The 22,279-nt window shown below is 43.1% G+C and overlaps 1 long non-coding RNA gene across 1 annotated transcript in view; it reads left to right on the top strand.

Annotated features, from left to right (window-relative positions):
* LOC130165396 (uncharacterized) overlaps positions 1–21,907 on the top strand; it is a 77,631-nt gene extending 55,724 nt beyond the window's left edge. The window contains exons 3-4 of the long non-coding RNA XR_008826793.1: positions 6,803–6,905; positions 21,866–21,907. This is a non-coding gene — a long non-coding RNA (uncharacterized LOC130165396). The remainder of the gene's footprint in view (positions 1–6,802; positions 6,906–21,865) is intronic.
* Positions 21,908–22,279: the final 372 nt, after the last annotated feature.

The raw sequence follows: 22,279 nt of genomic DNA, 5'->3' as shown, positions 1-22,279 counted from the left end.
TTTCTTATATTCGCAGAAATGACTTGATCTTTAATGAGTTTTATTTTCAAAACGTTGTCCTTCTCTGCAGGCGGTGTTGTGCAGTTTTCGTGTTGCGCCACAGTAATACAACATATGAGTTTTGCCCTCTTGATTTTTTTTATCACTTGATTTCACAATGCACAAATAGCTTATAATAACTTGCAGGCATGGCAGGGAGTTCTGAAGGAGGGGAACGTGTTTGTCCAGGCTGCATGTCAGCAATGTGCACGGCTGTCATTCACAGATGTTAGCGTTAGCTGTCTCTGCTATAATTGTGTGGAATGTGTATGCAGATATGCATCTGAAAAACTTGATCTTTATGGAGTTTACAGTCACATAACAACGGATTATTTCAGCCAGAAGTTATACAGGGTTGGTAGGTTAGCTGTTGCTGGAAAAAAAAGCTTCAAGGATTCACAATTTTGAAAGTCTGTTGTGAAACAACAGTTAGTCACATGAGCATGAAAAAGTTTTTGCTTGTTGTAATCATTCCTCCTGTTCAAACAGAATCCTTCCTAATGCGCTTCCTGTTTAAAAGATGGAGGCCAAAACCCAGTGTCCTCTAAAGTGTTGACATCATTAAGTTACTATGAAGCTTCAGCAGTGTGATTTAGTCAAACCTAGTGAGTATCCGAAAGTGACAGACTTTTTAGTATAGTTTCCCCCTGTGTGTTCCCTGGATGATTAGTCCTTGATGTCTTTCAGTGCAGGGATAGCAAAACACAAAAGTGGGAGTTTTGAAGATACTTGATTTGTCTCCCTCAGACTGCTACAACGTCACATTAACCTCTGAATAGATTTTTTTTTTAAAAAAAGAAAAAAAAAGAAAAGAAAACTGCCTTTCCATTAATTTTGTTTTGGTTTGTTTTTTTTTTTTTTTGTCCAGTTGTCCATTTTCCCGAAATACCATGAATGCAGCATCAATCTAATGTTGTATGACTTTGTTCATGTCATTGCAAAAACTCACATGGGTTGTACGATTTGTCCTTTTGAATTTAGCGTTGATGACTATGAATGGCGGCCTTTGGATGACATGATGCTTCCATGATTCCTTGGCTTTTTGGCACTAACGTATTACAGGGCCAAGCTGGACGTATGAGAGCTTTCACACTAATCCAGTCCGGTTAACATTCGTAATTACAATCTGGACGTCGACATGAATGATATTTACAAGTCGTAACTGGTAACTAGGGTAACTGGATGAAATACATCACAGCTGGACCTCATCCTGATTGGCTCCCCTCACTAAAGATTTTCTGAAATCTGTCCAGTCAGGTCAGTTTGTTGCTTTTGAACCGGAAAGCCTTCACTCAGCAGGTTCACCTAATTTAGGTTAGAGCATGTGATGCCCAAATACCCATCAGTCTTGTGATGACTTTCCCTAATTTAATTCAGCTTTAAAGTACATTTGCAACAACATTACACAGAGCTCTTACCTTAAACTGAAAACAAAAATATGCATAATGTTTCATCATAGTGCATCTTTCTGTGAAGATTTAATTTCCCCCTAAAAATGCAGTGAGACTTTCATCAGTCAAATTCCCTGTAGGTGTGATAGTGACCAGACCTCCTCCCATCCTCTCTCTCGCCCCCCCACCGAGCGAGCCCGCATGTCGTCCCCAGGTTGCGACAGCCCTAATTAAAATGTCCTTCCTCATTATCATCGATTGCCCCGCGCATTTTGGAAAACAACTGCAGTGCTGAGCTCTGGCAGCGGCGGTGACGGCGGCCAAATATAGACATGTGACACTGGTCTTTAGCCCCGTCAGATGGTCCCGGTCCGACATGAGAGCGAGAAAAGTGGGGCAGCAGCCGAGTCTCCCCAGTGGACGCTGGACCACAGCTCAAACACACACACACATACACACACACACACACACACACACACACACACACACACACACACACACACACAAGACCGCAGATGGCCGGTGCCCCATTCCAGGGTTCATCAGCTACAGGAAGGAAAAAAACACACACAAGAAAACAAACTTCCAGTCATTAAGGGAATGATTTATTCATTAACAAGTGTGTGTTGTCAAGAAAGTTTCCTATTTGTAAAACGTGGGACAGTATTTATAAAATGCTATTTATTGGACAAAGAAACAGAAACTGTATCAGATTTACTTTGGAATCCCTTATGCTGAAGTGCTTCTTCTAAATGAGTCATTTTAAGAAAACAATCAGATTGTGATAGGTTTAAATATTATAGACAAAACCAGATATTTCCAAATGTGTTGTATGACAGCTGTTGTGTTCACAAGTGTTTAAAACTTCCGAGATATTTACTGTGTATTCAAGGTCTCTGTGACAAAGAAACATTGATTTAATTAAATGTACTATAGGTGTGATTATTTAATTTATTCATGGCATCCTTAAAGTTGCATCAGCAGATTTTTAGGCGACTTGGAGACAGCAGAAACAATTTGTGAGCACAACACTGACATATTATCACCTCCTAAAGCTGATGCTCCTATGCTGATATTTACACATCCATTAGCTACAGAGCAACTTAAGCAAGCATTTGTTTCCAGGTGATGAATTTAAGTCCAACTTTAGCTCTGGTTTTGTCTGCACTTGTCTCCTGTGGAGTACCATAAGGCTCCATATTAGGCCCTGTTTTATTTCCTCTATTAGCCTCTTCATTGTCATCACGAAGAAATGACTGTCCACTCTCCATCTTTTATCTGTTTGTATTTTATTTGCTCTCTGTGCAATGCTGTCGATTTTATCCAGATATTCTAACTTGAATTGAGCTTTTTCTGCTGCTGGAAACATCTCTGATGAAAGTGTCGACAGAAAAGTTGTGGGCCAGAAAACCAAAACAATCAGCTGAAAGACAGTGTATCGCTCTGCAGAGCGTTTACACACAGCCTTTTTGACCCATTGTTCATGTAGAAAGTATTCATTTGTGCGGCTTTAAAACTCATTGAGGTGCAGTGGTTTGTAATTGACCTAAACATTAAAGTTTTGGTTTAAAAATATCCAGAAACAGAAAAAGGGCTCAGAACTGCAACATGTTGCCATCAATCATTCATCAGCCAACGTGGGCACTGGAACACGTCAGCCAATAAATGATTCATGGGAACATATTGCCTTCCATGGATCTTTTTTCCTAATTTTAGATATTATATCTAGGACCATGTATGTCCTATAGAGAGGCAAATACCCAACTTACTTCCCCTTTAAATGCCAGTGTGCATGTTTATAATCAAGGTTTCAGGCTTCACTCGCTTGATGGACAGATGGACGGACGAATGGACAGACTGAGTCAGACAGACAGACACACAGGCATGTCAGAGGAGGCACGTTGCCGGCTGGCGAGGCAGGAGAGAGGGAGCATCTGCCGGCGGGTTTGAGGAGCAGCCATGGCCTCTGTGAATCAGGATCTCCCCTGACGCCGCTGGCGAGCCAAAAAGGGGCCGCAGCGGTGCCAACGGGTCAGGGGAATCACAAATGGTTCAAAATATCATCACCTAAAAGGACAGAATTATCGAAACCTTATGACATACATGTATATTTACCATAGCACCTCCACGTATAATCTACCCTTTTAAGGCCTTCATTTAAAGTGAAAGTCTGAGTCTTTTCTAAGTTGATCAATGTCTATATACTGCTCTGAGTTCTCTTTCTGTAGGTGGTTGTTTGTCTTTTAGCCGTGGTGGCTAATGCTTTTCCTGCTAGCTGCCGTATTTAAAGCAACAAATGGAAGTTTTTCCAACCGCACATGTTGACATAGTTTCTTTCAGGAGCATCAGAAGCCAAAATGCCAAACAAAGCTAAAACTGATTCTAATCAAACAATCTGAGAAGGTTGAACCGGTCACAACTGCAACCAGTCAGGAGGTGAGGGATTGCTGTTTCACAGCATGTGGTAATAGGAAAAACAACTTTCTTTTTAGACTACAAATGCAGATTTTTGTAACAACAGAGCAGGAGCCAGAAAGTGAATTTTGAAAACCACTAATCTCAGCTGGTGAAGTTTGAGCCACTAGTATTGATCAATGACCCCATCAACCGCCAACAGATAAAATTACAGTCATTTCGTCCTTTTCGGTGCAATAAAACAGATTTCATATTGCCCCTTTAACAGAGGAGATTTATAAAAAAATACAAAAATAAAATAAAAAAGCTTTAAGGGTAGAGCGCATCATCACAGTCACACTCGTCCGAATTCCCCATACCCGATTGCCAGAGCTTGCCCGAGTGCGTCTCCTCCCTGCTGGTTATCTACGAAGAGCCACAGAAACCCGAGCGGAGGGGGCGCTTACCAAACACAGCCGTGGCCCATTTGACCACAGGGGAGGCCTGTCAATGGCCCAGATAGTTCTGGTAATTTCTCAGCGTTGACTCTGCTGCTGCTGCTGTGTTTTACATATTCAGAGAGGGAATCGAATATGGGGGGACTCCCTTTGTTCTGGCGTGTGTGTGTTGTGTGTGTGTGTGTGTGTGTGTGTGTGTGTGTGTGTGTGTGTGCTGGATCGCCGGGGCAGGGGCCCGCGTTCTCCTCCACGGATACGCCTTGAAGTCGAGAAAAGGCATAAGGTATATTTGAAATACTGAGGAGAGAGGAAAAGAGAAGTAAACAGGATTAGCGTTATCAGCTGCACTTGCAAGGGAATGCACACACCAACACACACACACACAAACACACACTGTATATATTTGAGGATGCAAACATACACTCACACAAGGAATTGCAAATGAAACATGAATAAGTAAAGCAATAAAGCATTCTCTTGATACGCTGGTCTCAGTCAGAGAAATATTACTCTGCTTGGACCATGTGGGCAAATAAGTGTTTTTCTTAATCTAAGTAGTCAAGCATGATTCTGAATGGAATGATAATTGACCTAAATGTTTCTCTTCTGTGAAGGCAGTGACAGCGACTCATGGCTCATAATGCGGTGAAAGCGCAGGAGGTGAATATGAGGGAGGCGCCGACGCTTCAATTGCAACCAAACAGACGATCAGTTAAAATAAAGAAGCGCGCTCGCCACTCAAAACGTCAAGAAAATGAGCACGGGTGCGTTAACCCCCGCGGTGCGTTGAAGAATGAACGTGATTTTGTGAAACTTGTTTCTGCGTGTTTTCTGAATATAAGATATCAGAGAGGCCGTTATTTTGAAAATCTCCCACCACCGACCCCCCCCACCAACCCCCCTTTCTCATCCCGTCTTCTTCTCTGCCCCCTCCCCCCACAATACAAGCGGCGGATGGTGCTAATTTCAAAAACATCATCTCCTCCGCGCCGAGTTCAGGAAGTTGATTTATAGACGGTGCTCGTGGAGTTAATTGCAGTGCATGACACCAATCAGTCTTTGGGGAGATTTCTAAGGCGAGCGGGGATTAAAACGACACCCAGCGCAAACAAACAAACAAACAAACATATTCATATCTCCCATATTTATTTATCAATGTTTTAGATTGCGCTCTGCCTCCGAGATTGCCCCCTTTTTTTTCTGCCGAGGATTCAATAAGTTGACAGAAACATTGTCAGCACCAGGGTGTCGCTTTATATCTGCGCTGCCAACAGATCTGTCTTTGGGAAAATGGAAATGTATGTGTTAAGCACGCCCAAGTGATGCAGACCCCCCACCCTCCCAGCACCCCCTCCCTCGTCGGATCCTCGAGAGTTGCTCCTCCACAAAATGATCATCGTTGTGTTCGGGAGCATTCATCTTGATTATACAGACAGCAATGCTTTGATAATGATCTGCGGGAGACGGTCGTCAGAAGTTTGTCAAAAAACACTAAATGTCAAATCCCCGGCGGTGGTATCTAACTATCTGGTGGTGTGACACAGGCTGTCATGCACACACACACACACACACACACACACACACACACACACACACTCTCTCCACCCCTCCCAGACTTGGCCAATGAGACGTATGCCTCTTATTGCCTCCTGTGCCTCCTCACTGTATTGCACTGAGAGAGATGGAGTGGAGAGCACGCAGCTGCAGACCAACAACAGCAGCAGCAGTGTGTGTGTGTGTGTGTGTGTGAGTGAGAGAGAGAGAGGTTGTCTGGCAGAACATGTATGTACAAAAACACTGCAGGAAAATGGAAACAAAATTTTGCACATTTGTTGCAAAGCTGCCGGAGCTGTTTGTCTCCTCCGTGTTTACGTTTGTTAAACTGCGTTTTCTTTCAAAGTGAGCGAAGAAAAGTGACTTAAAAGACAATAATTCCAACACTAACTTCAAGCTGGGGTTGGTATGGTTTCAATAAACGTATGAAACAATCCTTGGCAACATACATGCTGTACTGTATGCCAACATCAGAAGTGTCTGTTCCTGGAAAACAGTGAGTCTTTACAGGGACATTGTGTTTCATACTGATTAGGTTTTATTTCTCCAGTCATTTCTTCTGCTTATGATAACGTTGGACTCACCAGGTTGATAACTGAGGTCTGGGGCACTCGGGCTGTAAATGAGAGAGTCTATCCAGATTATATAAACCACTTTATCTGGAGGTCAGACTGGAAGTGAGACCTGAAATGTTTGTGATTATCCCTGGGAATCTGTGTGCGCAGCTCCAGCAGGTTAGAATCATCATCTATTAATATTCCTGTCCTGCAGCAAACAGCATTTAACATGATTTAGATCATTGTAAGGAAGTAAAGGGGCAAATTCATGATGTCCATTAAGATATTATGAAAAAAAAACAAATTACTTTTTCATTTGTGTTGTTTCAAAAGTAGAACATGAAAGCTCATTCTTGACCTTGAAAATAATTGTTTGACCAACCTTCTTTTAATTTATTTCCACACATAGGTCATGTGACGACTGTTGAGCCATCTCCATGACAACAGAGCAAACTCCAGTGGCTGATGACGCCTGAAAATGAGGTCGAAAAAAAACTTCCAGAGAAAATCTAGTAAGTGAACTTCATGTCGAGATTATTGTTGTTCGTTTATTGTCAAATGTCAAAGTTTCTCCTCCCGAAATGTGTCAAAAATCGAAGCTTCCCTCGTTTAAATCTCATTCAGATCCGTCCATCATTCATCATCTAAACTTTACACAGTCTCAAAGTGATGCTTTAAACTCTTTAAAACCTTCCTTCTCTGACTGACCCGAAGCAGGAAAGTTGACTAAGGGTGCAGATGTATAGATTTATACATGTGAAATACAACTCAATCAGCTTTTGTGGGCCCACAGAATCAGTCTGTCACGCACGCACAGAGGAGCTGCTGTATAATTTAAATGTTAATGACATTACAGGTTTCACTCCTGTAGTCGGTGACTTTAGAAAGACTCGATCACGCTCACAAATGTGGACTGGCATGTACTGAACGGTAAACGAGTGGAATTCCTCTTTAAAATGCTAATTAGGGCTGGCTCAAATCTGTGTGTGTGTGTGTGTGTGTGTGTGTGTGTGTGTGTGTGTGTGTGAGAGAGAGAGAGAGAGAGCTTGAGTGAATGAAAGCACTTCACAGCCAGGCAGCCACTGTATATGCATGATCGCTTGTGTATGTATTTGCAGCTTCTAAATGAACTGCCAGCTTTCAATACGATTACGCTATGTGACCTTTTAAAGGAACTGACATAATATACAGGATTTGGTTCATTATTGAGCAACTTTATGCGACGCAGGCTTTTATTTTTGACAAGCGGGATCACAGGAGAGCTGGAGGAAAATATTTAGTGTCATTTCAGCCTCTTCATTGTTGAAAATCGGCTCTTGTAGTAGATTGAAGGAGGTTTAAAGTCAATAAATCCAGTTTCCAGTTTCTTTCACATCATGAATTCGTGAGCCCTAAGTCATCCACCCCACCCCACCCCCCCCCCCCCCGCCTACCCCCCCGACCGCCCGCCCCCTGCCCCCCCCCGTGTTTGTTTTGTCCCCACATATGGCCAGAGTGGCAATGCCCGCCACCCGCCACCGCCGCTGACAGCCTCCCCGGCTTCCCGGCGAGCAGGCTAACATCTTGAGTGGGTACAAACGTGGACCGACCCTCCCTTTGGCTGACGTCCAAACTCCGTCTCGCATCTTCTGGGAGAACAAGAGGAGAAATGGAACAACTGGTTTTAATGAAACAATTACAAGACACTAATTATTATGTTAATGTTTTGCTACTATCATCAGCCACCGCTAACAGCCTCCTGCACCTAGAGGTTCAGAGCCTGCCGTGTGTGTGTGTGTGTGTGGTGTGTGTGTGTGTGTGTGCGTGCGTGTGTGTGTGTGTGTGTTTTTCTTTTCAGCTAGGTGGGAAGATGGACGTTTTTCAGCAGGCAGCCATGTGTATGGCAGGAATGTGTTGAAATGTAAAAAGGGCCACAAAGCGCCGGCTGTTGTCACTGAATGTCAGGTACATTAATTCCCATAATGCTCAGCACAAATAAATTAGCAGCAGGGTTGCCAGTGATTCAAAGCCATCAGTTTTAGGTGTGTGTGTGTGTGTGTGTGTGTGTGTGTGTGTGTAGGAGGAGAGGGGGGTGGGGGGCAGGCTCAGGAGACAAGGCTGGAGGCGAGAACACACACAACGCACAAAACACACACACACACGCACACAAATAAACACATGCATCACGCAGAGGCATGAACACACACATGTAAACACATGCATCACAGGCTCACTCTCCTTCCACACACACACACACACACACACACATACATGATAAGCAGCGGTACACTGTGGAGGCCATTGTTAATGCAGCGGCAGTTGTACATGTGTTGTGCATTAGAGGATAATTCCGCCTTCCTGCGGCTCGTGGAAGCTCCAGGTGAACGCGTTTGATGACGGCGTTCAGTAAATAAACATGAAACAGCCGCCGCTAACCGTACGTTAACGTGACTGCAGCAGGTCTCAGACCTGCAGAGCTACGACGAGTCACAAGTCGCATTCTCTCCCCGCACCAGATGAACTTTTCATGTGGTGACCAAGAAACGGCTCTTTTTCCTCCCTTACCAGGATCATGTCGGGATTCACTAAGTGATAGTCTTTGTGAATCCATGGACACAATAGACACAACAATTTAAATTGAATTTATAATAATTAATTTAATTTAATTTTAATTGTAATTTATTGAGCGAAACAACTGAATATTCTGTCGTTTTAGCTTCTCAAATTCACTTTAACTTTTCATTTTGGGTTTTGGACTTTCTATTTCTAATATTTCACACATTTGTTGCACATCAACAGATTATAAAATAATTTTTGCAGCCGAAAATCTGCTAATACCAGACGGGTGTATTGACCTGTTTCCATCACAAATCAACTTGATTTCAGAATTTTCAAAGATTCTCTTTTATTTTGTTCTACATTTAGAAACTCGTCGTTGCACTGCGATCAAGAAAAATGAAACTTTATTGTAGAAAATACCTCAAACAAGTTGCTTTGCGTTCAAATAGTTTTATTTTCCAGATTCTATTTAAGAAAATAAGATTTGAAAACTGCACACAGAAAGTAAACAGGACTTTTTTTGTGGAATGACATGTTTGTTTTTCAGATGTAGCTTGTCATTATACGGCTTGACAAAAGTAATTGTAGGTAAGAGAATAGAGAGTAAGAGAGTTTTACTTCAATTCGGGTGAACTGACCCTTTTAATTATAAGATCCGACCTTTAAGACCGAGTTTTTGTTTCCATTATCACATGTCATTTGTTGTTGTTGTTGCCGCGCTCTCAGCCAGGTCTCCCTTTGGAAACAGTGTTTTACTCTCGGTGGGACTACCTGGCTGAATGATGGGTCAATGAAAGGAGTAACAATGTGCCAGACTGTCTGCCATAAGTCAGTGAAAGAGGTGATTCATGAACAGTGGGCACTAGGTCTTGGCTCGGACTCTTTGATTGAAACCTGTTTAGCCAGAACTACTAATTTCATTACATGGTGTCAGCGCACACTGAGCGGCTCCTAAAGGGCCCGCTTTGAACTCTCAGGGCCCAAACAATGACATGGGGCAGTCAGGGGGCCTGATGGGAGTGTGACGGGTCGGTGGTGGGTTGAAAAACAAACCCCCCCCCACACACACACACACCCTCCTCTTCCAAAAAAAAAAAAAGAGGACGAAGGTTTTTCATAATGCTGAAGTCTGTCAAATATTTTGATATGTCCCACACACCATGGTGCAGCTCCTCCTGGGCTTTTTGCCTTTCAGCGGGGGAACAATTGACTTTCTTCACGTTCAAGTCGTTCGCCTCCCCCCGCCTCCAGGCAAAACCTTTCATGAGGAGCCATGGCTTGCCGTTGCAGCTGTTCCGCTGGGGTTCTTCCCATGGACACCGTGGATAAAAACTCTTTGAGGAAGCCACTTCAGTTGTGTGGCCTTGCAGGTTTCTCTCTTTTTTTTTTCCTCTCATCCAAAACTTGGCTCAAAAGAAACTTCGGGTTGTTTTCTCTTTGTTGGGCCGGAGTTGGCCTTGACTTGATCTTTTTTTTTTTTTTTCTTTTCTTCTCGTCTTTGTTAGTGTGATGATACATGATGAGTTGAGTCCGGAGATCGGCTCATCATCTCCGCGCGCTACGCTGACTGCGTTTGGTTAAGCGATCGCGTCAGATATTTTGTGTCTTCTTTGCAGGGCTCCAGGCATTTACTAGAAAATGATGGTGGAAAATCTTGAGACCAAGCTGCTGCTTTAGTTTCAAGAAAAGGACACAAACAGTGTGATTTTCAGCTTTGAGGCTAAAAGATAGAGCCAGTTACTCCTTGTGATGGGACATTTTTTGCAGCGTGTGCAACATTTTACAGCGAGTGAACATCCTCTCTAGCAGAGAGACTTCCAGAACATGCACCATGAAGGTAACTTTGTAAAGTTCACTGCAGATAGAGTAGGCATATGAATATTCATGAAAAATTACCCGAGCTCGCCGTGCCTGATAGCGGACCCTTTTCTGCTGTGGTATTAGGCCTGTAAAAGAGATGAAAGGCTTGTGAACCATCCCCACTTCCTTGGCCTTATACTGGGACACAATGGCCAACCAGCCGCTCAATTAGTCTGCCATCTTAGACTGACTGTTTGACAGGTCTAGCTAATTGTTAATCCCGCCATAACTGTTGCTCAGAGTAATTAATCATGTAACAAAAGGGGCTCTCAGTGAGGCAACCCCACCAGTGCGGATGTGTGTCAAACCAAGAAGCGGGAGCTGAGAGGGGGGGAAAGCATCGGTAAAGGTTGTCCAATTCGCAGCCGAGGTTGATCAACAAATATTTAATCTTCATTTGCAGCACCTTAGCGGCGGCGAGCGTCCACATCGCGTGTTTTTTTTCCCCCGGATGTAAACAAGTGCGTGCGTGAGATCTCCTGGCTTATGTAAATGCGTCTCCGTGTGAGCTCCACATGCACGGGTTCCAGGGGTCAAGTACCATTCATCATGAGATGGAGTGTCATTTTCTCCACTTCATACGCAGGCAGCTGCTTAAGAGGAGCGAGAGAAAAGAAGGTATTCTTTGAGGGGGGAAAGAAAAGGCAGAGCCGAGCACAATCCGGGCTTCAGAGAGGAGATGGTGGGGAGGTGGGGGGGGGGGGGGGGCGAATAGGAACACAAGGTGCCACTGTGTCAGAATTTAAATGTGAGCACAACCGGTGATGTCATTCACCTCCCCAACCCCACCTCAAGTCATAAGACGAGCCACATTCCTGGGAACGGGAAACGGACACAAAGAGCCACCGTGTTTTGCAGTTTTGCAATACTGACTCATTCCTCTGTGACCCATAAGTGATTTTTTTTTTTTTTTTTTTTTTCCTCGGTGTGTCCAAATGATGATTAATATCTGTTCTCTATCTCCGTGCCGAATGGTCGCAGCGGAAAACAAGAGCAACTCTTGTTTGGATGAAAAAGGAATTCTAGGCTCCCGGGCTATGGGATCTCATAAAGGCCAAATTGGATAATTTGAGGGAAAAACGGACGTGGGTCATGTCTCATCTCCATCTTTTTTAAAGGATTTAAAGATAGTCACACAAGAGATCTGATGTCCATGTACGTTTTCTGAGATCCTTCTCAGGCGCCAAGAATCTGTCACGTAAGGTTTTTGCTTATCGACATATATAAAACTAGAACATCAAACCGCTGGAACGAAATCAGATGTCAAGGCAGATTCACCTCTTCCTCTTGACAGAATTGCCTCTTGAAAGTCATTCTAATTTTACAACACTGTACCCAAACCTCATCTTCCCTCCGTGAGCAACAATCATCAGTCCAAGCACAAGCAGCCGAATATGATAAGAGCTGCGTTATTGCGACAGCGAAAAGAAGAAAACCTGATGATTTGAGCAACAAAACAAAAAGCCTCTGGGGGGTCACTGGCTCTCCTGCCGGCCAATCCACCTCCTCTACCATTGCAAAGGACCAAAGCACAATACCACACACAAAAACCTGCAGACAATAAACAGAAACAGTAGGAATCCTTCCCTAATTTGACTTGCTCCACAGGTGGTCACCAGCTGCATACGAACAGGTTACTGGGGGCCCCAGTGGAGGAGCAGGGATTTTCATTTTAAGTGGAACAATGGGCAACTGCTCAGGTCCCAAAACCAGGAGGTCGTTTCTCTCCCTTTCTCCTTTCTTTTTTTTTTTCTTTTTCTTTTTTCTTTTTTTTATTTGGCAGTGCCTGGAGGTAAGTCGCGGCTCCACGGCAGCAGACAGTGAGGTCTTTTGTCTCTACGGCTGTGCACAGAAATGGGGGCTATCAGAAATTCCCCCTGTCTTAGTTCACATGATTCAATGAGAGCCCTGTGTGTCAGTCTGAGTGCTGTTCTTTTCTTGTCTATTCATGTCGTACACCGGAGGGAAAGACCCGGCTACACTGATGGCTGGAGGCCTGCTTTTACTCATCCAACGAGACAACAAACTCTGCAGAACCCCAAATTAATTTAACTCATAATTATATTGGCTTTTCACACTGATTGGTGCTTCGGTCAAGCCCAGAAGTTTAAAATATGCAATGGTCATTAACTTAAAGCCCTCGAAATCAATTATATCCGCTTCCATACCTTAGCAGAAAATCTCTACCGTGGCATCTACCAAGGACCCAGATAAACAGATAAATACAATCTTTTGTCTTTGGACTCAGGCTGATGATTCAGAGGCAGACACATGGTCAGATTCAAGGAACTTGTCAATGGATGATGACTCTAAGCAGAGGATGTCTTCCAGGCAGAAGGGCTTTTCCGATAATCCCTGCTTAGATCTAGAGCATGAAAACCCAAACTGCACTCCTGAGGCAGAAACAGACACCTGACCGCCCAATATCAGGAAGTAAGTTACCACATGTACTTGTCGTAATGTGTTTCAAAGATACAGCATCTCTCTCAAGAGATCGTGGACAGTCAATATACATACGGACAAAAATGTGTCAAGGTTTCTCAGCCCAGGGTTTTTTCTCAGACGTTACCTAAATCCTAAATTCACGGTAAAAAACTGCACAGCATTAAAAAATCTAAGACTTTATAAAATGGAAGATATTAAACTCTGCATGCAACCACCGGGATTTCGACTCCATTAGATCTCTGGTATACAAACTAAAATGAACAACAGTTTGTTTTATGCAAATTGAGGGATTATATTGTCCAAAATTACAGGGAGAATTGTTGAATTCGTCATTGAAACAGCCTTGGAAAGAAACAGTTTTTCCTGGCAGTGGCAGAAACGGTGGTTGCTGGCAAACAGCGTAATCATTGGACTCCACTAATGTCCATTCTGCCTGGTTTACAACATATCAAACCACAGATCTTCCAAAAGTGAATAAAAGCAAAAGTGAAATAGAAGAAGAATGACTTAATCTGAATTGTACTCACTTCATTTGTCTGTTACTGTCCCAAAAGGAGAAGCTTAATGGACCTTTTTTCCGCTTGGAAACCGAAATTTTCGATGAAAGCAGCAACAAATAACAGCTGGAGCAGTAGAAGTAGAAATGGGGCCGGCCAAACTCACCAATCGTGACACCTGCCTCAGGGCATCACTTCAAAAAATAACTCTTTTTGGCTTCTGACCCCAAACCCATCATTTAATGCACTTTACACTAAATTCAGTCTTCACATCTTCAAGTCAGCTTGACCGTACAACATGAGTTTCTGTGTCCTGACAGCTCCGTCCAACAAAACCGTGAAATTGAGCACATGAGTTAAAGTTGAATAAAGTAATCACAACAGCAAAACTAAATGTAAAAGAATTCTGATTATGCTTATTGCCTGTAACCACATGAGTTCGACAGCTTAATTGATGTATTTTTAATGTACTTTTATTATTTTTTCATCCTTCCCCCTGAGTTCATTTGAGGCCACAGCTGACGAGCTGTGGCAGCAGCACGCCGTCCCTCTGGGTCACCTTAAACTGCGGCGAGGGCGCTCAGCCTCTCCTCTCCGCGCCCTAAAATAAAACTTTCATCTCGCGCTTCCATCGCATCCTGAACTTGCCCCTGCGTCCCTTCATTTAAATTCACACAGCTGATGTTTGTTGTGAACAGGCGTTGTCAGAGAGGATAAAGAAAGGTTACCTGGTGGCTGAGAGCGAGATGCTTTACACCAGCAGATTTATCCACACTGATGTTTTGATGTCACCACCGGCTCCTCCAGGCGCTTTGCTGTTGTAACGAACCAAACCCCAATCAAATCTTTGAAGTAGTCATGTATGCCTAAGTGCCGTCTACCTTAATGCTAAATAATTAGCAAGCGAGCGCGGCTCACTGGGATTGCTACCTCAGGGCTAAACTTGCTTTTCCTGCTTTGATCATTACGTTAATTAAATCTGGCTCCCTTGACAGGTCGGGGGCTAAAAAACAGGTAGGTGTCATAGGCACCTCGGCAGCGACAGAAGCACCTGGTGTGTGTGAGCGCTCCAGCTGTCAGCGGCGATGCCTAAAGAGTCAGACGGCGGTGGCGTTAATTCGAACCGATGTCCCAAAAGGGGAGGGGAACAACTCAATCGTAAGACACCCCGATTCTCCAGTCTGGAGGCGGGTGAGGCTGCAGCTTTGCGGCAGCTTTGGCCAGAGGAGGAAAGAAGTCATGTTGTCAGACCTCAGTGTCAGCTCGCGTCATAACCAGCGCCTGGGGGACAAATTAGAAGTGTGTTTCGAGAGATGTGTCAAAAGTGTTCTCGGTCCACATCACAGCAGAGGAATCGTGCAAAGAGGGACCTAAACCAAAGTCAAACGCCAAGGGGGGTCAGAGGAGGGACTCACCTATGATTTATTTAAATCAAAATGGCTCGAAACGATGAATAATTACACAACTGTGCATTCGTGTGTAGTCTTTTAAAGTAATTATTCATGTAGAGCTTGTACAGGAGGTCAACATAAGACTGTAAACACCACATGGAAAAAAAGACTTTAATTCACAAGTCACTAATCAGAGTTTGTGTACAAACATTACAGCAAATGTCAAAGGTCACATGGTTCCGCGAGTTCCTCAAGCAGACCGATTACGTGATCGCCCCTTTCTGCATTTGCCCGCATTCAAATTATTAACATTTATACAATAATAAAAAATTTAAATGAATTTAGTCATTGTACCATCTGCGTGTCTAATAAAAGAATCAGCAGTGTGTCATTAGTTTATATGTTATGAATACTGTGACTGGACGTAACATTTAGTTTCCCTGATAGAGACCGAGATAAAGCTGTGTTCACATCTTAACGACCAACCAAAGCCCAAAAAAGTGTTTCCACCCTGCGTAGAGTATTCAAAGGTTCCTGTCAGGCTGCATGTGGCTCCGGCAAGATCCTTATCAGATGGGCTTCCTGTATCTAGCCTGAGAGGCAAAACCCAGGGCAAACAGAGTCCATAAACTCTAGACTTCTGGACCTAAAACTGACTCTAATACATAAGACATGACAGAACTGAGTCTGAATGGTACCACCTAATATGAGGCCCGAGACCCAGAGCTATATTTTTTACTTTTTTTCTTTATCACTGACCTTAATTTTGTCTGACTAATAAAACATATCTTCTACACTCTGTCTTTTTCTCCCACAGGGAGCTGCGAATACAACACGAGACACGACTTCATACTGATGCTTGCATCAGTATGAAGGTTACCCAACCGAGCCAATCACAAACCGTCCTACTACAAAATGGCCCAACAAAGTATTGGGTGTTAGCTTGGGTAGCAAAACCCTACTAAGAGCTGACTGCTACTCACAAAGCTTTGAGTGCGCAGTAGAACCAGTCTGTCAGTCAACTCTGAAAAAACAATAAGAAAGTTAAATCCTTTTCCAAAGTGTGTGTTTATCTTCCCTTTACCCTCAGACTGGCTGGAAGTGGGTCTCCCCTGCACAGCAGCTGACACAGGCTTGCGCGGCAGACAAACCTCCCCGTCCGTGAAGAAAATAAGACAAATGACATTAATTTCATATGAAATAATGTCGACTGTGTTTGTTGGATCCGCTCAATTTCAAAAAACAGCTTTCTGCCTGAGCCCAGCGGCCTTTCCTCCACATCCTCATCCAGCGCCCCACACCACAGAGCGTTCAGTAGTAATTAGTGTCTTCAATATGTTTAACCATCCCACATACCTGTTTAATCAAACCATTTTCTGGGCATGTATTCAACCTTCAAAGGCAGCGTTTGAAAAGGACTCGGAAAACACAAAAGCAAGTCGTCTCTGAAGCTCCTTTTGATCTAGATCATTAACGTTTTGGAATCAGAAGTTGACATAAGGCCCGGTTTTGTTGCCGCACTCCTGGATCCATTTCTGTGCAGTGGAAGTTGAAGATGTTTGGAAAATTGCTCCGATTATAGTGTTCATGTGCCATTTGATACCGGTTCCAAGAACAAGGGAAACTGCAGCCAAACCAGACTACACCAATAAGAGCTGGCGGAACTGGCCGTCCTTTCATAGACCACATGGTCTCTTTACCGAGTGGACACATTTTATTATCATGGTAATCGACTTTGTAATTTCGGTGTGAACAGCCCCACCCTGCTCCGTTGACAATGGAGAGATCTCAACACCAATTAAAGCGGAGTGTATCAAGGAACAATAGTTTACCAGAAAGGACAAATGAACTGGACTCTGAATATTTGAAAAGCTACAAGTTCGTCATTATCCATCAAAAACGTCATATTCTAGAGAAGACTCATCAATAGTTGCTGCTGTTTTGCTGTTTTACCTTCCCAGCTCATTACAGCTGAGACGAACCCTTCACTATAACGATACGACTTGTAAATAATGGTTGCCGCCAATATACATTAGCTCAAGGTTTGGCTGCGTGCATCAAAGATTGAGTCCATCGTGGAACAAGTTGTTGCATTGAGGGATGTGTTCAAAGCAAGCGGCTGGGTGTTCATCGCTCTCCAACACGGACATCAAATGACGACACAATGCGTTCTTGGATTTCACAAAGACGGTTTTGGAGCGAAGGACGGGCCTCCCACACTGAAGCTCGCTCCGTCTCCAAACCTTTTAAGCACGAGCCCGTCCTCGTCCCCCAACTTCTTTGAGACCAATCCTCTGTGCGACAGGCACATCGAAACTGAAAAGCACTCATCATCACATCATCAACTCACTCTCCTGTCTCTTTCAGTCTGTTTCTCCCTGAGCCTCGAAGCGGCGACGCCTGCGCCCACGGGCAGCATTTCTGAAAAATCACAAGAAATTCATTTCCTCCCTGGATGGAAAATAACAAAGGCATTCCTCATGACAGGCCCCTCTTCCTGTCATCTGCAGGCCACAAGTCTACTGATCTATTAATAGAGACCCCCTCCTCTTTCTTTCTTTATCACAACCAGACTGCAGAACTCTCATCAGGTGATTCGATTAACAAATTACAGACGGGCAGGAAGTCTGTGAACAATTTAGGCAAAGGTAAAAATAAATAGAGACACTGTGTAGTCTGCTTTTGGGGGGATTGTGGTAGTATACACCATTAAATATTCAGTTTGATTACTCTTTACTCAGTAGCAGATTTCTGACCTAGTTCACAGTAATTAGGTTTACACTGTTCAGCCACTTTAGTAAACAAGGATATTTTCCTGGTGAGATAACTTCGCAGCGGCTCTCGATATCTTGGCGCAGAGCCTCAGCGGGGATTATCTTCAATCTGAAGGAGATACCTATCTGTTATGTTGATATTTCTGTTTTAATAACGGCACTCTGTCCCACCGGACGTGCACAGAAAGAGCCCGTTGTGCTGAGATTCTCATGTTTTCAGTGTCTCGTACTGTACATACTCATGGTATTGTGTGATAGAGCAGGTGCTGTTTTTGGTTTATTTAACTCTTGGTGCCATATTTGCCCTAATTTCAGTCACATTTGGTTGAAAACAAGAATCCACTAAAAGCACGCAATATTCTCTGGCTACTCGATCATCTCAAAAAGCTAAATAGTTGGTAGTTTTCTTATATAGCACCTCTATATAAGCATATCAGCTTGCAATTAATACATATATCTTTAAAAGTAAAATTCTCGATATCCTGTCTTTGTGTCTTTCTGTTGTCCTGGTCCATCGGTCAGTTCAGACCGCAGTAAAAACATGTTTTCTCAGTTCCTTCTAATGGCACCTCGCCATGCAGATAGTGTGGTTTTATTTGGACGGGCTCACTGTCAGGAGATTTCAAAGGACATGTTTTCTTTAGTAGATAGTGGTTCCAGTGAACAACAGTGAGAAATTTGGACATCGTTTCTGGAAAAATATATTGCTGTTGAATTTTGAAGTTATTTTCACACCAAACAAAGGTTAACTGTGTGATGGTGGGGGCTGTAGTTTCTTGAGAGATATTGATCAGGTAAGCCAACCTTTTAACCAATCAAAGCAAATGGATGAGTGAGCTGATTAGCTGCATCACCCGATACATCAGTGTCAAAAAGTTTAAGGATGTCAACAAAGCCAGATGTGGAAGTTAGAGTTCTTCCAAATGTGACATCAGGTGTGTTTTTACTCTTGCACTTAATGATAAATGACAAACTTATTCTGTCTTTTACATTAAGAAAGTATTCCTCAGGTTACAGAAAAGTTCATTGTGGGCAGTCCACGGATGTTTTCTTTCAAATGCGAACATATGGCAAAGTTGGTGCCGCTAGATGCTACAGTGCATCCATCACAGTGAGCGTTTGCAAACTCTGCGACAGACAGACAGTCGGTCAGTCCATCACAACAGTCGATCGTACACTAATATCTCGGGGCATCAGCAGCTATTCCAGAAGCAGAACTAACAAGTTAAGCCCAAACATTGGGTTTGCATGGCGGTGGGGGGAGTTTATGAATGTGTGTGTACGTGGAGGGGGGTGAGGGGCATGCATACATCAAACAGAGACGGTCGGTCAATATTGGGGTATGGAGAATCAACACGCTTTTTTTTAAAGGAGAGGCTTATGCTCAAACATCACAGTGCCAGTTGCCGGGCCTGAGCATTTCCCGAGGCCCGGATCGCCATTTCTCATTTGTTGCATTAGCAGGAAAGACGGCGTACAAATAAAATTTCCCTGAGCAAGGGAGGTATCTTTGCATACAAAACAAGGCTGTGTGTAATTTTCAGCGGGGTGCGAGGGGAAATGAAAGTGTTCGAGTGGAGGGAGAAATATGCACCTTCATCAGCGCTGCGGACGCAGTCAGGAAAACACATTTAGGAAATTAGCATTTTTGACATAGTGCGTTTTAAGAGGCAAACTGTTGTGAGAGTGAGCAGTGTAAAGGGGTAGAGGTTGGGTTTAGGATGAGAAAGTAGAATCTGGCACATAACTGGCACTTTTCTTTACTTTCTTTCACAGAAAAGCTTCAATTTGACCTTTTTTCTTTCTTATATCTCACCTGAACTGACAGCTGTCCTGGATATTTATGAATGAAGTCATTTGCATGAGGTGTAAATGTCGGCGTATGCACAGCAGCTTGTGCCATTCAGTTTTAAGGAGAAGAATAAAATGTCTCGCCGAATCATTCCTGCCTCAAAAACAGACTCTACTTTAACTCACACTTCATTTTTAGAAGCCCAGTTGAGCTTTATTGGCCATTCTCCGGCGCACAAACACACACAAGCAGCCATTCCTCTTCAAAATATTAGAGCTGGTTCTGATTGCCGCCACCTGCGTTATCACACAGGCTACTAAACAGATGCGGGAGAACGATCTCGGTGTAGAAATCACAGCTGAGACGTGGCGTGAAATCTGGCAAAATGCAGAAAGAATCTGTTTGAGCAGCAGCATAGAGAAGAAATCAGCACCAACTACACGACTCCCAGTCGAAGACATGAGAAAGTACAGGCTCTGCCCACAGTGTAAGATGAGAGAAGACACCTACAACCACTGCATGTGGTCTGGCCACAAAATACTACACTGCTGGTCAAATATAGTGCTGGAGCTGGGGAGTATTTTTGGTACAGGGTGTGATGTGAACCCTCAGCCCTCAGTTTTCCTTATGGGAGGACTGATAATGGAAACATTATCATGCACAGCAACAAGAAGTGCAGCATTTACCTTCGTCTTGAACCTCTTTTCATTTCTTAAATGGTGTTTTGACAACAGATGGAGTCAGTTTGATTCATGCTCTCTCTTCGGGTCGGAGGTCAGTTTAGCAACGTATTTGATCAATAAATTTCCACATACTTCCTCACACCTACACTCTCCCCGTTTGAGAGCAAATCCAGCGATTCAAATGCAAAATCATTACAGGTCAAAGACACAGGCATCCTGACCAAAGCTGAGATAAATATGGAAAGAGAAAAAAAAAGTTTTTAGACTAAAACTGTCTAAAACTGTTCACTGACTTTATATCAATTGATTGTAGGCGTTACAAGGAACGTTTTTTTTCCTGTATATCTGCATGCAGTCTTCATTTAAGATATACACAATCCAACTATTCAAATGGAAAATGCCTGACCTCAAAGTTTAAACAAACCACCAATTATAGTTTTGCTTATTTTCAGGTCAAAAGATGACACGTCTTTGTTAGTAGTGACAGTATCTAACCTAGGCCAGTTGTTCCCAACCAGTCTGAGGCATTGTGAGGTGCACAAAATCCCAAGGCCTCAAGTTGAAACAGACCTGTTTACCAGCAGTTTTGGTAATGTGCAGGTCAAAAGATGTGCACGCATTTAGGTTAAAACTGTTCAGATAACAGTGATAACATGTGACCAAAACCAGTTGCTAGCCAACCCGGGGGTTTCAGGACTTCTCCAAGAGGTCACGAGATAAATTGAGTTTCCCCTCTTTGTGCTTTCCTCAAAATCCATAAGCTCAAATCCAAAAATCCTTTCTCTTTAAAACTCAAGAGGTCCCAAGCTAAATGGTTAACAAGTTAAGAAGGAAATGATGTCAGTACAACCTGTCACAAGACTGTGGGACCCACTGAGCTAGATGCCTCAAAAAAAAACCTTTATTGTTCGACTGATTGACGACAAAGATACAGTCACTTGATCAAGGTTTCAGTAGCTACAGCACCAATGCTCTGACGTGTTTATTTTTCTTTCTTTGCTGTTAAAACTCTTGTCACCTTGCGTTCAGGATTTCATGAGTAAAGGAAAATTCTCGACTTCTTGTGCAGATTCATGCTGGTTGGAGCTCCGCCGCCCAGCAACGCACTGCCATCAATGAAACACTCTCCCTCCACCTCTCCTTCTTGTCATGCCAAATTGTGTTTTACAGCATCTGTTCATTATAGATGGCCGACATGATGGATATGGTCATAATATTAATGTAAGACTGACACAGCAGAGACATGAATCATGGCCGACTTTATTTCAAAGCCAGCGTTTCATTGGCCCACCACTAAAAAGTGATATATAAATGTCAGCGAATGGCAGCCGTAAAGCATTATGAAGTACATTTGATGGTGCATTTTCACCGTTATCAACCCGCTGTTATTTACTAATGCGTCTTCTTCATGTGACAGCCGCTGTGGACGTCAGTGTCAGTGTCATTTGTAGACTGTGTACTTAAAGAGACTCTACCTTTTGTCTTTTTTCAGGTGCTGGTTCAGCAGTGGGAAGATGAAAAGGTAAGAGCCGGCTGAAAAAAGAATGTTCTCATATGTGGTGCTGGCCTTCGGGTATGGAAGTCCAGGACAGACTTTAAATTGAAAGCATTCAATCAAATTGAAATTTAATTTCCCATATGTGTGTATGATATATGACAAGGGATCATCGTTCTTTTTAAACCATGAATTCATTTGTGATCATTGGCTTTTATTATTAAAAAGTATAATATATATATATATATATATATATAATATATATATATATATATAGTGTAATGTGAAGGTGAAAATATAATTTTAAAACATTTATTTGTTTATTTGATTTCTCATTTTTCAGCCATTTTCTCTTCACTTTCCATTATAACAAGCATTTTTGTTTTAATGAATAATATGAAGTAATAATTA

The sequence above is a fragment of the Seriola aureovittata genome, chromosome 24 (assembly GCF_021018895.1).
Source record: "Seriola aureovittata isolate HTS-2021-v1 ecotype China chromosome 24, ASM2101889v1, whole genome shotgun sequence".
Taxonomy (NCBI): domain Eukaryota; kingdom Metazoa; phylum Chordata; class Actinopteri; order Carangiformes; family Carangidae; genus Seriola; species Seriola aureovittata.
Note: the sequence above shows the minus strand (reverse complement) of the source record. Positions and strands in the feature narration are given on the sequence as shown.